The sequence below is a fragment of the Diplotaxodon limnothrissa genome, linkage group LG6 (genome assembly GCF_057381915.1).
Source record: "Diplotaxodon limnothrissa isolate DT_005_m linkage group LG6, D_limnothrissa_male_GT1.1, whole genome shotgun sequence".
NCBI classification, from domain to species: domain Eukaryota; kingdom Metazoa; phylum Chordata; class Actinopteri; order Cichliformes; family Cichlidae; genus Diplotaxodon; species Diplotaxodon limnothrissa.
This window is the reverse complement of record NC_140601.1, coordinates 16,853,379-16,871,078: the sequence shown is the minus strand read 5'-3', so window position 1 is coordinate 16,871,078 and position 17,700 is coordinate 16,853,379. Positions and strand designations below refer to the sequence as shown.

The window sequence follows — 17,700 nt, the reverse complement described above, 5'->3', positions numbered from 1 at the left end:
TCTCGTTGAAATGACGTTAACGCCACAACACGGCAAATCTCCGTTAACGAGCTACCGCGGATCGCCCCGTGCATGGGGCTGGACGGCCAACACGTTAACGGCTAACTGCGCTAACACACTAGTTCCCACCCATGTAATTGAGCATTGCGTGGCACATCCAACATACTGTTTTACTTTAGTCCATGACGCGCTTACCTTCAGGGTCATACGTCACATGAAAACCAAAATAGTTCCAAACGCCAGATCTGAATGAGGGTGGGGGAGGTTCAATTTGCCATGTTGCAAGGAGAGCTTAACTTCTGTGTCGCTAGCTTGCCCTGCGCTCAGTGAATCTGCGTTCGACTACTCCGCCTAGGCTGCACTGTCGAGCGCAGATCCACTGAGCGTTCAACACAGAAAGCATCGTCGGAAGAAAAGTTGATAAAATAAATTTAAAATTTTGTATTGTTCGATACATATGCGTACCGAACCGAAAGCACTGTATCGAACGGTTCAATATCGATACGAGTATCGTTGCACCCCTAATAAATATGTAGAACGGGATGCCGCAGTAGTTAAATGAAGTGAAGTGTCTAAAACACCATCCCTCACTCCTCACCTATTTTAACTGTGAGCTTGACTAGCAATCACTTTAAGGAAAGATGAGATGGGAGTTTAATTTAAACAGCTACAATCTAATTAATTGACGTTAAGCGGTACACCCGCAAGTACTGAAAGCAACTAGCTGGCTTTTGTACTCTACCTGTAACAGGTGATTAGCTGGAAGCCCGTGTGCATCTGTCAGTGATGCTGCTGGTGGAGCCCAAAGTATTTATATAAATAGAACACAAAGAATATTTACATAAATATAAACTCCTCCTACTATATAAATAAATTCAACACCACAGATGCTCAGGATGATTATGCAAACCACTATTTTCAGGTAGACGAACTTCCAGTCCCCACTAAAGTATACCTTTACTTTAACCCCTGTAGCTAATTTTAAAACTATTATATAGCATTTACACAGCTCAGCCCAAAAGAGACAAAAATGTAAAAATAAAAAATAAAAATCAGGGGGGAAAAAAAAATCTATGTATCAGAGAAAAGGGAAAGACAAAAACAAATGTCAACCACTGAATCATACGTTGAACTGTTGCAACAAGTAGTTAATTGACAGGTCAATTAATGAGAAATACAGCTGTGATAGTTTTGTGAGGCCGTTTCATTATTAACGAATAGCTTTCAAACAAAGAAAACATGTAAAGACTGGGCTTTTGGAAACGCTAGTCCACATATTTACTTTTTTCCTATATTTGCAATAAATGGATAAGAAAATGACCTGGAGATGAACAGATACTGAAAACTACTCAAAGCCATAAAGGAATGCTAAAATAGTTTCGTAGGGTGGCTTATAATACAGTGATCATGTTTCAGTATAAAAAGATTTGGTTGGATTTGTCAGTTTCTTTCTCAGGGAAAAAAAAACTTGACTGTGGGCCAAGGGTGAACAAAATACATTATTTAAATACAGGTGTCAACAGCAAAACAATCTCTCTCTCAAAGTATTCAAAACCATGTTACACTTACGAACCCCATTACATAAGTGCACATATGACCAGATATTCACCTGCCATTTACCTATCGGCTAATACGGCCAGGATTACAGTCCCTTGGAAACAGACAACTGCTACCACCATGGATACCTAGTTTTTCTTATTGTACTCCCTAATCTAGTAGAACAACACATGCCAACATGTCTCATGCACATTCACTGGCGACCCTAGTGGGTCCAACTCAGGGGTGCTGAGATAATGAAAGCCATTATGTCCCTGTTAACTCCAGTTTAATTTTTGTTTATTCGGTGACACTGATGAACTGAGAAAAAAAAGGAGAAAAAAAGAAAAGGAAAAAAAAAAAACTCCTTTCCCCTCCCCAGAACAAAAATGAGGGGGAAAAAAAAAGAATTTTTTATTTATATTTATTTATATATTTATATATATATATATATATATATATATATATATATATATATATATATATATATATATATATATATATATATATATATATATATATATATATATATATATATATATATAAATAAAAATTGGCCAAATACCGTCAATAGTCTAGCGCATTTACAGGAATATATTGGACTACAACTCCTCTATATTAACAACATATCTTCTCCTTTTAAAGTTTCATCACTGCATGAATATGTTTCAAGCCAACAATGCATTTCAAATAGAAGTGGGCATTTAAACCTTATGCTCTGCACAACAGTTAAAAATTTAAATCATTCATACTGGAGAGGAGGACAAAAAACATAAAAGTCAGTAAAGAAGTAAAAAACAACAGTTTTCTAAAGAAAAGAAAATCTGTCAGTCAATGGATTGCGTAGTAGCTCTGGAAAAGCTTGCCTGTGCTTGAGGGGCAGGGGGTACAATGTGTTATCTGCAGCGCCACAGACCTTCCTCCTTTGAAGTGTTGCTGAACCACCGACTGCGCCAGGGACAGTGAAGGTGGAAGGCAGGAGGCTGGAAGGGGGGGTATAGAAACCAACAAAGTGAGGTACAGAAAACATCAGATGCACAAACAGTTTAACTTGTGATGTACTACATGCACCTCAGAGACTATTTACACTGTTATTTCTGAAGCAGAGCAAAGGAAATTCACATGATTATTTTTCCTCTCCTTTTTCAAGGTCCTGTTTGGGGCAGCCGTGTTTCCTTTGGCGAGTAATGAAGAAAGCATTTGGTGGCCATGTGTTGAACGATTGGCTGCGAGGTTGGAGAGGGGAAGTACATGGGACGAGCTGGATGGCAAGGAAAGTGAATCGACTGACTGTTCTGCCTGTTCCCTCTGTTCACCGAAACTCTCCCTCAAGGATTATCCTCTCTAATAGACTTAAAGGCACTTTAACTGAGCTGCCAGCTGCCTGCGTCCCTGGTGGAAAGCAACCCAGGTCAAGTCTGAGGGAGGATATCCTACCATGACAATGCAACACATTCCTAGAGTGCCTCAAACTTGCATCAAAGTAAAATAAATGTAACCACTCGTACCAAATACTGAAAGTAAATTAAATATTTAGTAGAACAGAAAAACAGCCTTACTTCACATTCAACGCAAACACATACAAGAGCTTGAACACTAACAGCTGCAACGACAATGCCACTCACGACCATCATAAGATGTGAACCTTGGGCAATGTTACAATATGTATTCTTAAAATATGTGTATAGAAGAAGAAAAAATTCACACTGTTAAAGTATTACAGAGCTACAGTAAGTGTGACCAGAGCTTAAGCAGCTACACACTCCACACCTACTTTTTTGATAAACAGTAAATAATTCATCCATGAGGAGGAAAATGTGGGCCAGAGAGCTGTAATCTGCATAACTCTGAATTTCACTGCAGAGTTTTAAGGCAATTTCTGTGTCACACACTGCCATGGAAAAAGAAACGACTTTGATTAAATGTATTGAAATCACACACACAAAATAACTTAAAACCGCAGATTGTTATGTTGTGTTGGTGTCATGTAGAACCCACATCATATAGAAACGCCAACAATAAACACCACATTTATGGCGAAACTAAGATTTACTGTTCTCAGCCAATGTGGGAAACTGCAAGATGTGAGGTCTGTGCCAAGTGAAGACAGCAGCAAAAGACAAGCGCAGGATTCTGCAATAAACTCAGCTCTTTTGTTAGGAAAAAGAAAATGAATAATTAGGTCAAGGCTTCTCTGTTGTGGTCCACAGGGAATAGAGACCTGTTGATTTTCTTTCATGACATCTAATCATGGACTAATTTAGACACAACCTGCATTCCTTTGTTGAGTTTATTCATTCTGACCTCTTTTTGGGCTGATGAAATGCCAGCTTATTATGAAACAGTAGCTATTCAACAGTTGTAGGCCTACGGCAATATGAGGATGCTCAATGTCTGAAACATTTCATTTTTGTCTAGAACGTCAAAACAATTGTAATAAAAAGGTCAGTATATCTACCTTTTAACTAATAGGTCATTAACCTACAGGGAAGCCTGCCAAACTGTATGACTGTTCCACAAACAAATCACTCAGTATGACCAATTAATCTTTAAAATACTGTATTATGTATTTAAAAACAAAAACCCAGCTGTGATGCTCAGGATATTATCCTATTTCAGTAATGTGTAAAATGCTCATTTTGCTGAGGGATAGATGCTCAATTAATTAACCAATAGCTCTAACCAATGAACTTCAGTCTCTGAGCAGGAAGATAAAATATTCTTTTCACGCTACATTTTATAAATATTAGCAGAGAGCCACTAATCACAGAAGTTTAGCCAGATTTCTGAACCCGTTCCAAAGTGAAGTGCTGTGAAACTAGTTCAAACAAATCCAGGACTTTGCACAAACTACTCCCTCCCAAATTTTATTGTAAAGTTCTCTAAATTTTAGTTTTCAGTTACTACAGCAGGACATGATTGAGAGCACTCTAGTTCATGTAAGTCAAGTCGAGACTTGCAGTAACACAATGTGAACAAGGAACAGACACAAACTACGTGAGCAGAAGTGCCTGACTTCATGACTTCAACACAGGCTTGGTGATGTGGCACAGAGGTCTGGCCAGGTCCTCTTGGACCATGAGACATCGGGAGACCTCTGACCAGGCATGTAAGGGAAGCCTCCATTCACAAAGGCAGACGTTTCCATGCCAACAGCAAAGAGGCCTTTCAAACAGGTTTTGTGCTGCACCTCTGCTGCAGTCTCAGAGAAGGACCGGTGGGCATTTGAGAGGAAATGGGTTGTGGGAGGCAGTGAAGAGATGCAATTGTGTTAAGGTGAGATGGAAAAGGACTGAACAAAATGACCCACAGCCTGAAGGCATTTTGTGATGGGAAATTACAAAAGAAAAGGCTAGACGGCTCAAATCACTTTTGTCCCTTTTAAACGTATGAAGACATAGGAACATCGGTGGCTTTATCAATCTGTCAAAGTGACGGCATTCTGTCAGTCCGACAGCAGACCCACAATATTGCCAGAACAAGCCGCAGTACCCAAATCAATGTGTGGTATGAGTGAAATTTGACAATACAAGTGCTGTATAATCCATTACTGGGTTTAGGCTGTATATTCCAGCCCCAGCAGCCTGCCTAACTTTAGTTGACTCCCATAACAGGCTCAAGCATAGTGGGAGGTTTAGACACAATAGAAACAAAAAGGTTCAACAGCCAAGTAAGCTAATGTTTATTATTAGCATGCTGCCATGAATATTTTCCCCATATTTTTCAAATGAAAAACAAATATTTAAAAAAAATAATAACTATACACAACACTAAAACCATTTTATCTGGTCAAATGACAGCCATCCACGTATGTCTACTAATTACCATCTTTCCCCATTTCCCCAGTGTTGACAGGGTTAATATATCCTAAAGTTCTTATAATATCATATTACCCTAACAGAGCACTTCACTCTCATACTTCAGGCTTACTTGTGGTTTCTAAAAGTAGAATGGGTGGCAGAGCCTTCAGGCCCTTCACCTCAGGAAACAGCTCCCAGTTTGGATTCCTCTTTGATAAAGACTATAGTTGATGCTCATTTAGGTGACCCTGAACTATCCCTTAATTATGCTGCTACAGACACAGCCTGCAGGATTTCATGTGACGCACTAAGCACTACTATTCCACTCACCTCTTTTCATTCATCATACATTTATATCCTCCTGAGAACTGAGGAAAAGAGATTCTTCCGATTGAACGTTTTGATTTCCTTCCTCTTTGGAGCTAAAAGAGGCCACCCAAACGCATGAGATATCAATGGAAAGGATGTTCTCTATTTAGCACAACAAGACTTATTAAGGTAGCTCAAATAAGTCAAAATATATAGACCAAAAAACATCCAAAAATGTCCATTGCACAGGCCACAAATGAAAAGGCTGGTTCTCAGGAGGATATACCATTGCAGCATGTCATTATATTTGTGTCTTGTCTCTCCCTTAGTCTAGTCTCCTGTTCACCTGCCCCTGCCCCTCCAAGAGCCTGGTTCTTCTGGAGATTTCTTCCTTTTAAAAAGGGAGCTTTTCCTTCCAACTATCATAAAGTCCTTGCTCACAGGGGATTGATTGTTTGATTGTAGGGTCTTTACCTTTTAGTATAAAAATTTGGTCCTATATAAATGAGCTGAACTGAAAAAGTTTCCTGGCAGAAACTGCATTGTAGCAGACTTTTCATACCATGGAGGCTCTATGTTTCGCTAGTAACTCTGATTATGAAAACTACTTCTATGTGTAGTGAGGCATTATAGATCCACATTTAGTAAAAGTTACTTATTGAAAGTTCAGGTCTTCAATAGGGACTTATAAACTGTGACTATGTGGTGCCTTGTGTGCCTGAAGTGACATACACACGCCACGTCAATGGGGGGGGAAAAAATAAAAAATATAAATATAAATATATATATATATATATATATATATATATATATATATATATATATATAAAAAAACACCCAGCACGCCCCTGCGGGCGGTTTATCCTTCAAGCTCGGGTCCTCTACCAGAGGCCTGGGAGCTTGAGGGTCCTGCGCAGTATCTTAGCTGTTCCCAGGACTGCGCTCTTCTGGACAGAGATCTCCGATGTTATTCCCGGGATCTGCTGGAGCCACTCGCCTAGCTTGGGAGTCACCGCACCTAGTGCTCCGATTACCACGGGGACCACCGTTACCTTCACCCTCCACATCCTCTCCAGCTCTTCTCTGAGCCCTTGGTATTTCTCCAGCTTCTCGTGTTCCTTCTTCCTGATATTGCTGTCATTCGGAACCGCTACATCGATCACTACGGCCGTCTTCTTCTGTTTGTCTACCACCACTATGTCCGGTTGGTTAGCCACCACCATTTTGTCCGTCTGTATCTGGAAGTCCCACAGGATCTTAGCTCGGTCATTCTCCACCACCCTTGGGGGCATCTCCCATTTTGACCTCGGGACTTCCAGGTTATACTCGGCACAGATGTTCCTGTACACTATGCCGGCCACTTGGTTATGGCGTTCCATGTATGCCTTGCCTGCTAGCATCTTGCACCCTGCTGTTATGTGCTGGATTGTCTCTGGGGCATCTTTACACAGCCTGCACCTGGGGTCTTGCCTGGTGTGATAGACCCCAGCCTCTATGGATCTTGTGCTCAGAGCTTGTTCTTGTGCTGCCATGATTAGTGCCTCTGTGCTGTCTTTCAGTCCAGCTTTGTCCAGCCACTGGTAGGATTTCTGGATATCAGCCACCTCCTCTATCTGCCGGTGGTACATACCGTGCAGGGGCCTGTCCTTCCATGATGGTTCCTCGTCTCCCTCCTCTTTCTTGGGTTTCTGCTGCCTGAGGTATTCACTGAGCACTCGGTCAGTTGGGGCCATCTTCCCAATGTATTCTTGGATGTTCCTTGTCTCATCCTGGACTGTGGTGCTGACACTCACCAGTCCCCGGCCCCCTTCCTTCCGCTTAGCGTACAGCCTCAGGGTGCTGGACTTGGGGTGAAACCCTCCATGCATGGTCAGGAGCTTTCTTGTCTTTATGTCAGTGGCTTCTATCTCCTCCTTTGGCCAGCCTATTACCCCAGCAGGGTACCTGATCACGGGCAGGGCGTATGTGTTGATGGCCCGGATCTTGTTCTTACCATTCAGCTGACTCCTCAGGACTTGCCTGACCCTCTGCAGGTACTTGGTGGTTGCAGCCTTTCTAGCGGCCTCTTCATGGTTCCCATTTGCCTGCGGGATCCCCAGGTACTTGTAACTGTCCTCTATGTCTGCAATGTTGCCTTCTGGTAGTTCAATCCCCTCAGTTCTGACTACCTTCCCTCTCTTTGTTACCATCCGACTACACTTCTCCAGTCCGAACGACATTCCAATGTCATTGCTGTATAGCCTGGTAGTGTGGATCAGTGAATCGATGTCTCGTTCACTCTTGGCATACAGCTTGATTAAGATTATAACAAATCTGTAAAGTTACAACTGTTACAATTATGTAAATCTGAGCGACTCACTTTCAAAAAGCTCGTGAAGAGATACTGCTGTAAATTCTCACCTGTGCACAAGCATACACGTGCACTTTGTTCCAGGGTGCTGGCAAAGTCTGATCTGGCTGCCTCTAACACTTTCTTTTCACATGCACTTTCATCAAAACGTTTAAGGGGGTATAGTGCATGTGTGAAAAGTGCTCATTTGTGTTTATGTAAAACTTGCTCCTCTAGTTTCAGCTCCAGCACGTAACCAGTACATAGATATTTAGTACGTAGCCATCAATTGGGTGTGAAAGCAGCTCACTGTTCGAGTTGTGCCTGATCAACACTTCAAAGAAGAAATAAAGTATTCCTTCTCAGAGGACAAAGACAAAGAGATGCTATTTGTACTTTCATATCTTTGGCTGTTGATAATATGCTCTGCTGCAGTATAATTGTGGACCCTAATATATCCACTCTTGACTTTTGTCCCAGACTGCCACTTTCTTCTGTCCCTGCACTGTGTCACCTAGTGTTCAAAACACAGCCCACATCAAAGCAAAATGCCTGGGAGATTTCTCCCCATGTTCATTACCCAGCTCAGAGCTACATGGCACAGCACTGAATTATTAACATACTCCTTGCGCCTCACAGATACTGAGCAAACGGGCCATTTACAAGCACAGAATAAACCCATACTTTGCTCTTAAGGCTCCAGTAAATCCTCAGAGTAACTCAAACTGATAAAGCAAGCATTTAGAAGAGAGCATTTTTAAAAGGCACAAAACAGAGGATGGTATCACACTGCTAACGACAAAGTTACAGATGATGGAGGTATGCAATAAGCCGAGAAAGAGAATTCAAATATTATAAATATTACATTCTTCATGAGTATAGGAGGAAGAGAAAATGTGCGTCTGATAGCGTAAGATAAGATAGCTAGGGAAGGCCTGAAGCTGTGAATTAGATAGGTTTCATAGATATCATGCGGGGATGTCGTGGCATTGACATCATGGTCATATTACTATAATGATCGTATCATATATACACATACATAGGGCTGGGCGATATGACCCAAAATTCATATCTCGATATTTTTTTTTTTTAAAGCCATAAAGTAAGAACAAAAACAGAGTTCTTAGTCCAAGCTGTGTCCCAGATGTCACACAGGCATTTCTATTAACATAGAGCATAGATGTACATAAGATTTACTCAAAAATAAATTATGAGCATTTATTAAATAATAATGCTCCATAAATAAAAGAAAACAATGTTGTTTTTGTGCATAACAAAAAGCTCACAATTGTGCAGTCAAAATGTAAACTAAAAGACGCTGAGCATAATAACAAAGACAGATTTCACAGCTGCTCTGTTCCCAACTTCTACTGTGTGACTGACAGCATTGAGTTTGAAATCCTCTTCGTAACCACGTCTCTTAACAGGTGCCATTTATAGTCCTTATACACAGTAAGGTAATATTACGTTGAAGCACAGTACGTATCACTCCACGAAGGCTCCTCGGTAGCCGTAATGCTCTGACAATCCATCAAGCGGTGCAGCACCGTAGCTTACCAACGTCGTACTAAAACATTTTTTTGACAGATTGCTGAGCGCCGTGTTCCACATAAAAATCGGTTCACGGCCATCAAGCACAAACAGAATTCATACATAAGGCGCGCTGTCAACTTTTAAGAAAATGCAAGGATTTTAGGCTGTGCAGCGCCTCTGGGCTGCATGGCGTTAGCGTGGTTAGCTCGTTAGCGTGGTTAGCTAGCTAACACGTTGACGGCGTCCAGTCCCACGTACGGGGCGAAGTGCAGTAACTCGGACACGGCAAATCTCCGTTAACATCTTGTCGCTTCCTGCAGGTGAAGCGATGGGGGAGGAGGGGGAGCTGTGTTCAGTGAAGGAGGGGCGAGGCCGAGTAACGTTGCGTAAAGACAAAAGTGGACGAAAGAGAGGCAAACTTGCGGCTCCACAAGTATAATTATAACGTAGACTATATCGATATAAAGGATATTGTCACACCTTATATCTCGTATAAAAATATATCGATATTTTTTAAAAACTCGATATATCGCCCAGCCCTACACATACATATAAATCAAACCAGGTAACTTTAAGCAAATTAACTTTAAGCAAATTCTTAATAAAACCCTTTGTCGTCATTGTCCCCACCCCACCCCTATACTCCACCTGTGGGAGTCACCCACTGTTTAAGAACCACTCCTCTAATGTGTCGATGTGACTAACTGCAGCTGCATCAGGAAAGGCCTTGCCCAGGCAGCAGACACGTATACAGAATTCTTCATATCAGGCCACAGAATTAAAATCACCAGAAATAACTAAACAGCTATTTTACTTTTCTGGTTTCATGTCTACTCACAACTCCCAGTAACGCCCCCAACAACAATGCTAATTTTAAAACAAGGTAAGCCATCATTACAAAGAATTGCAGGTTCTCAAGCTGAGGAGAGGCAGCAGTGGAGATAAAGGCTCTAGTGTGTGTTGTAATGTCTGACCCTAATAACAATAATTGTGCCCTTTTTTCTTTATGTTGCTGTACTTTGTTGCCACAAAGGACCACTTGATGACTTTAAGTTACTCTTCAAGAGATTTCCTTGAGACTGGAGATCCTCTTGGAACTCCCCACGGAAAAGCCCCTTTAATGTCCTTCCCATGCTTATGAAGACAGTTTCATTTCCCTCCTCATTTCCCAGTTTACATACACAGCTGAATAAGTCTTTAAGTATGCAAACTACACAGCACCTCTCTACACATTTGCTGCTGTCACCCCTTTCCCGTTTCCCTCTGTGGATTGCACCATTTAAACCTAATGTCTTTCAACCATCTGTCCCCTCTGCTCCAAAGCTGTCCATCTGTAGAAATCCCATTACCCTCTCAATTTGGTATATTAGACACAACTCAAAGATTCAAGCAACACTTCCCACTTTTAAGCTTTCCTCCAAACATAAACAGTGGCTTGAACATCCGTTTACCACTTGAAAACACAACCCCCACAGAGTAACTGACTTGTACTATCTCTCTCCATATGTAAGGAGTCTTAAAACTAGACAAGCAACCCTGAGTAGTAGCTTTGTTAGGAATAGCCAGCATCTGGAAAGCAGACTGATTCACTCACTGGTTACAAAATATGCATATATGTTTTCCTCAGTTGAAGATTTCAGACTGAGTGTGGATTTACTAAGGCCAGTCTCCCCATATGCAACGTAAACAATGTCCACCATCTTCATGCTTTGCCAACACAAGTTTCAAAGACAGGAAATCTCACCGTCCATGAGAACAGTATTAGGAAAGCCCTGATGTCAGTAACACAGCAACAGTAAGGAGTGTGGGAATGTGAAGCTTTACGCAAACAACGTCCAGGATACCCTGTCATAATCTTTAAGGGCTTGCAGCAATCCATAAACTAAACTTCCAAGTAATTTTTTTAACCTAATTTTGTGTACCAGTTTCATTTCACTGCAATATGAGAGGCTTTACCTTGTTTCTGTCATTTACCCTGTACTCATAACAGGTTACAGATTTCCAGCTTTAAAGAAGCTAAGCTTTTGTCTTCTCCCCCCCACTCTCTCTCCCTCTCTTCAACAACCTTGAATCTTGTTTAAAGCTAGAAGCTCTGCTGCTGCTGCTGGTGGCAGAAAAGTTGCTAGTCCTGACCAGGGCAGTAGCAGTTCTCCGACACACACCAACAACCAAATCTGAGGGGAGAAAAACAAAGAAAAAGAAAAAGGAAAAAAAGAAAATAAAAAGAGAGATGCACAGAGGGGGGGAAACATACAGTTGGCAGTGAAGGCAGGTGGGAAGATTGCTTGTATCTCTCCCTCTCCCCAAACACAAGAAAAACAGGAATCACAACAAAGATAAAGTATTTGACCTTTGGAAACTATCGATAATGGAATAACTAAAATCCTATCAATACTGATCCATATTTTTGTGTAAAAATAAATTGAAAATATGCAGTTCGTCTTAAACACTTTCAGCCTATCCTTGAATGTGAATTCTCTGATCTTCATTAGCATACACTGCCCTGCTGGAGGAGAGAGGAGAAGATGGAGTACATCCCCCCCCCAAAAAAAACCCAAAACAAAAAACCCAGCATACATTTAACTGAAGGGTTTAATAATGTTAATAATGTTCTTGTTGCAACCATTTTCAAAGGGGGTACATAATGGGCTGGCTATGAAAAACAAACCCCAGAGAGCAGCTTAGTTTGTACATATTAACCCTTTACAGCCGATCGGAGCGGGCACGCTCTGTTTTGCGTAACTATTTTTAAATCCCGGTAGCTCTGCAACCACGTAAGCTAGCGCAATAATTTTTTTTGCATATGAAACTGGAGGAGTTGTACTTACATCTTATGCCATCAGCTTGTCCTAGGTCACAGTTTCCTTCCACATATAGCTTTGCAAAAACTGCATAAAAATCACTTGCAGCAACAAAAACATGATATTCCAGAAACACGCTTCGCCGATCCAATCAGCTGTTTGTAACACTTCCTACGTCCATCAGCGTGAACTATCACATGACCGCATGACCTGCCCGAAACCGGAAGTGATGTCATTTTGCGGAAATGTAGTTTTTTTACCATCGTACCTCATGAGCTTATACTTGTGTTTTTAAAAGTTATGTTTGATTTCATGACTTTCTGTGTCGTTTCTGGGATGCTTAGGACTCATATTCCACTGCTGGAAATAGTTTATTGTGATGCATATGCTGTTATTTTGCAAATTTGCACTATAATATTTATTTTCGTTTTTCCTGCAGTATATAAAAATTGGTGTATTTCAAAAATAAAACTATGAAGACACTTAAAATAAATTTCCTGTGGTGGGAAACTAGTTTCTGCAACTTTTTTGTATTTACAGTTTTGAGGGATAAGCCTCTTAAATTTCTCTAACTAGAAATATATGTTAAAAAAACAAAAACGATTTTCAATTTTTTGTAGTTTATTACACTTTTTTGCAATTTATGTAATTACTATGCACCTAATGCAGACATATTATTAAAGTTTGGGCTATAATGGTTGTATTGATGTATAGCAACTTGAAATGCTCCCAAAAATGGCTCCACAGCATGTAAAAATATAATATAAGCTCTGGCGGACTTGGTTCTATGGTAGGTCTTAAAGGGTTAAAACAGCCTCTTCCAACACAGTTTCAGAAGTGCTGCCAAACAACAACCTGTTCAACGCAGTAAAAGACCAAATTAAAACAGTCCTCTCAAAACAACTACATCTGCCATTCCTATTCATCTGCTCCGCCGCCTGGCTTTTTACAGACGGCAGAGAGACGCGCTGCAGAAAAAGCCATAAAAATCTGAAATAATCTTGGAAAAATCTGAACATTCATCACATGAGAATGCAGAGCATCACACACTGGTATGATCAGGCACACAGCATCAAGTAAAGTGGTTGTACATGTCATAGGTGTTGAAAATAATTTTAAACTGCAATGACTGCTCACCTGACAGAAATGATCATGTTAGCGTTTTATTGCAATTAACTTTTTGCAGTGCACAATAACAAACTGCAATTTATCACCTTTTTCAAACTGCTAATTATGTTAAACTTAGGCAATATCTGTTTTATCAAAACATAGTTATCCCACTTCTTTTTTTTTTTTGCTGCAAAAATCAACCCTGTCACTAAAACCTGCTATAAATGTTGCCATAAGACGGAGTCAGTCTGAGACTGAATAGGGGCTGTTGAAAAACCACATATCTGTTGCTGTCTACATAGACAGAAATCCAACTATCACATCTGCATTCTGCAACTGTTCTACAGGAATAAAGCCAGAATACAACCAGCTGGCAGCCAGTCAAATCAAGTCTCTTCAAGTTGTGCTCATTGACAAAGACTCAGATTTAAGGCAACGTGCTTGCAATCTGTCTGCATTTATAAGTCAGATAGTAATTATTTGCAAACCTTCAACATCTCTCAGAGTACAGTCAGTCCAAGTCAGACTGCAACTGTTTGCCGACCTGTGCAATCCCCTTACGATCAAAAGTGGCTTTGAATGTGCAAACCCTGAAGGCGTGGGCAACCATTTAGTTACCACAAATTGCCATCACTTGCGGAATGTGAAAAATTCAATACAGTCGCCAGACACCCACCACTTCTTCTGGTAAATGTAAGGAGGTTGCCGTCCTGTCCTATTCCTACTAGTGTGACTGAGCTTGCTCGGAATTAGGAAATAACTTTGTCAAGCTAAATGCATCCAGTGTTGGATGGTTTATTAAATTTAAATTTGTTCTGATAACCTTATTTCAGGATGCTGGTGCAGGAGATTCCCAGATTATTTTAATTTATTTAATAAAATATCGATATTTGGTGTTCTTGTATTGATACTATATCGGCACAAAAAAATATCGCAATACTATGCTGCATTGAGCCCCCCCCCCCCTACTATTTAGGGAGATCTATTAACTGTCAGTGATTTTACAAACTCAAGTGTTAAACATTGGTTGGCTTCATCTTCTAAATATGAGGATTTGCTGGGTTTGGGGTTGGATTTTTTCCCCCTCTTCAGGATTATGCAACAGTAAATGACCTTATCTTTGTGTTTTGGACAGTTGATCGGACAACAGGACACAGCAAGAGCAATTCTCAGAAACAGATTGGCTAATCAAGAAAATAACATCCAGATTTGTTCATAATGACAATACAGGCTATTTGCAGTCTGATCATAATTAGTAATACTATGGGTTCAGAAAGCCTTCATCTTCTATACAATAAATGTTTGCAGGCACTTAAAGGAAACTGAACAGGTACAAAAAATGTAATAAAATATTGTCCTTAACAGATCTCTGATCGTCAATCTTGGGCATGCATACATAGGTCACTTCAATATGACACAAAGTTAAGCCAGTACTAACAAATGAGACCCATTTTATCCTTCCATTTCTAATGATTAATAAACACCAGTGCTGAGAAAAAGAACATCATCAATTTTTGATCAAACAGAGGCAGATTTCCAGCTCCTGGCTGATCGGACCGTTTCATCTGTTATGTGCAACCCAAAGCACATTTTTAACCAGCAATCAATACAACAGCACTGAAATAAATGCTCCCTTTATGAAGCTTCTGGTGCTCAGCTTTTGTTGACACTCTTCCAGAGAAATGTTGTATCTCCTTTTTTTTTTTTTTTTTTTTTTTTTTTTTTTTTTTTTTAAAGAAAGCTGTAAATTATGTAATTTGGCAACTGAATGATATCCTATCAGCAGTGTGTCCACACTTCTGCAGTCAAACTCAGTATGGCAAAAGATATGCAACAGTGCTGCTGCACTTTTGTAATCAATGTGGTGCTTTATACTGCACAGATTACACAAGTATGTGTGTGCAAAGCATCACTCTTAGAATAGCAGCGTAACAAATATAGAAGGGAAGTGACAGAAGATTCATTCAAATGGACTGGCTGACATCTGTGCATCTTAACCAAAGTTGGTCATCTGACCTGACCTCACGACTCCCTCCCAAACTGAAATTAACATGAGCTGCACAATTTGATCCAAACTGACAAAACAGCACAAGAGAAAGATGCAGCATGGTTAAATAAGAGAGAATTGAATCTGAAACCGTTTAATGGTGCGCTTCAGTACTGCACTTCTGTTGTTTAAGAGAAATATGTAATGAATGCACACCCATTTGGGTTTGGCTATCGCTGCATATGAGGGGTTGTGGTCAAGTTTGAGTTTAAACTTGATGCACTCCAGTTTTACACAGCGGAGTAGAAATCTGGGTAGTTCCAAGTTCATGTTTGACTCGAGTTACATTGCATTTAATCAACAATACAAAACAAAAAAAACTATGGTAAAAACAATGTAATTAAGGCTTACACGATGAAACACAAGCTAAGGTCTCACAAGCATAATGAAGAACTGAAAATAATACGTATTGTTGGGCTGGTTTGTACTCTGCTGTTGCGACTCTGTTAGAACTGAAACAATTGGATGTCAGGGACACAAAGACAAGCCTGTCCACCACAGGAGAGTAAACATTAAGGCACCAGTAAAAAGAAATGGCCATACAGTTTTAGATCAACAACTTTCTAAAAATGTCTGGACAAAAGAGGAACATAATATTCATAACGGCTTGCAAGACTGTTGCATTAGGCTGCATTTACAGCATGTTAGGCGACTAACTGAATAAGGGATGTGGACTGTGCATCAAGCTGTCAGCTCAGTGTTGGTTTAACTAAAGCTGCCTCCTGTGACAAAACAATTTCAAGTCCTGTGATTTGCAAGAAATCAGAGCACAGCCACAATAACCTTAAAAGTCTTAAATCTCTCAGCTGTCAACATCCCATGAATTTAGTCCTCTGTTCCCCAAGATAAAGTCTGGATTTGGATAACTTTATAAAATTAACAGAAGTGACCTTTGCAGTGGCGCTATAAACATTTTTTTAAACAGAAACCCTTGAACAGATGAAGAAATAGGAGCTGCCATACTAAACAGCATTTTTCTACTACACTTCGTGCTTTTGTGCTCCTTTCCTTTCTCCTTTATATGTGAATAGTGAAGCAAAGTTGCCTCTGGTGTGTTTAAGCTGCCTGGCAGCTGCCCAGGAGGAGTGGAGTCTGTGCAGCTATGTGTTTCATGGCATGTCTCAAACTGTTCATACAGGTTTGCAATCTATAATTTGACCATCCTGACGTCTATACTTTAGATTCATCGTTTGCTCTGCACACAGACATCAACTTGCTCTTCCTGTGGCTTCTTCCCAGTACATTGCTTTCTTTAGGACGTTTCCTTTTTCTGATCGAGGGTTTAAGAACAGAAAGTTGTATGCTGTACATTACCTCAAAACCTCGAGGCAAATCAGTGACTTTTTAAAGATGTAGACTGACTGAGTTAAAGTCAAGTTAAAGACCCACGGTTATCGGGTTAATGCGTGCACGGGCATTAAAGTCCTCGCACTCTGCAGCTGTTGACTCGGTTTGTTTAAAAAGCCCAGCGCTGGCCGGAGAGGCAGCCGAAGTAGGCAACAAACTTCATCCCGTGCAGCACATTCAGCTAAATCTGCTAACTTAAACTTCAACTCTGAGCGCTACCAAGCTCCACATCAACACAAGCTGGCTAACGTTAGCACTGCTAATAGCTAGCGACTGCGTTAGCAGGCTAATGCTAGGCCCTTTTCCCCACCGGTCCACCGCTGCAATATCCCCGAGCTGCGGTGCTGTACTTTGTAATTCGCATTGTTTTTATTTACCTGGGAAATGTGGCGATGGACACAAGTAGCAGGACTTTCCAGCGCTTCCTCCCGGTCGGGTATCCACAGCGAGGTATCCTTTGAGGCTTGAAGAAGCTAACGCTTGGAGGTAAACGCTCCTTCTTGGGTCTCCCAGCAGCAGCAGTCACTGCACCTGACCAACCGAGGCTAGCACGCTAGCACGACCTGCTAACTAGCCTCCACAAGCCAAGTTCGTATACTGTTAACTGGCTAGTCAAACACTGCTAACGCTAGCTGCTCTGCCAAACTGACCAGTGCACTGCTCGACCCGTTGACTCTGTGCTCTTACACGGTGATTTACGATCATTACAAGAGGCAGAAGAAACCCACGGAGCCCATATAGCGCGTCAGTAGTAAAAGACTTGCCGTCCGCAAGCTCCTCAACAGGGGCCAGGTCTGCTCCTCTCCTGGCTCTCCACCGACTGGAGAGAAGGGCTGTCGCAACTTGATGATGACACGTTTTTGTTTGCTCCTGTGCGCGCTTACGTGA

General features: G+C 40.9%; 1 protein-coding gene across 1 annotated transcript in view; it reads right to left on the bottom strand.

Annotated features, from left to right (window-relative positions):
* fbxw7 (F-box and WD repeat domain containing 7) overlaps positions 1–17,356 on the bottom strand; it is a 141,283-nt gene extending 123,927 nt beyond the window's left edge. Inside the window, exons 1-2 of the mRNA XM_085356878.1 lie at positions 17,190–17,356; positions 2,453–2,519 (exon numbers count right to left, since the gene is read on the bottom strand). The gene's annotated coding sequence lies outside the window, so the exon portion shown is untranslated. The remainder of the gene's footprint in view (positions 1–2,452; positions 2,520–17,189) is intronic.
* Positions 17,357–17,700: the final 344 nt, after the last annotated feature.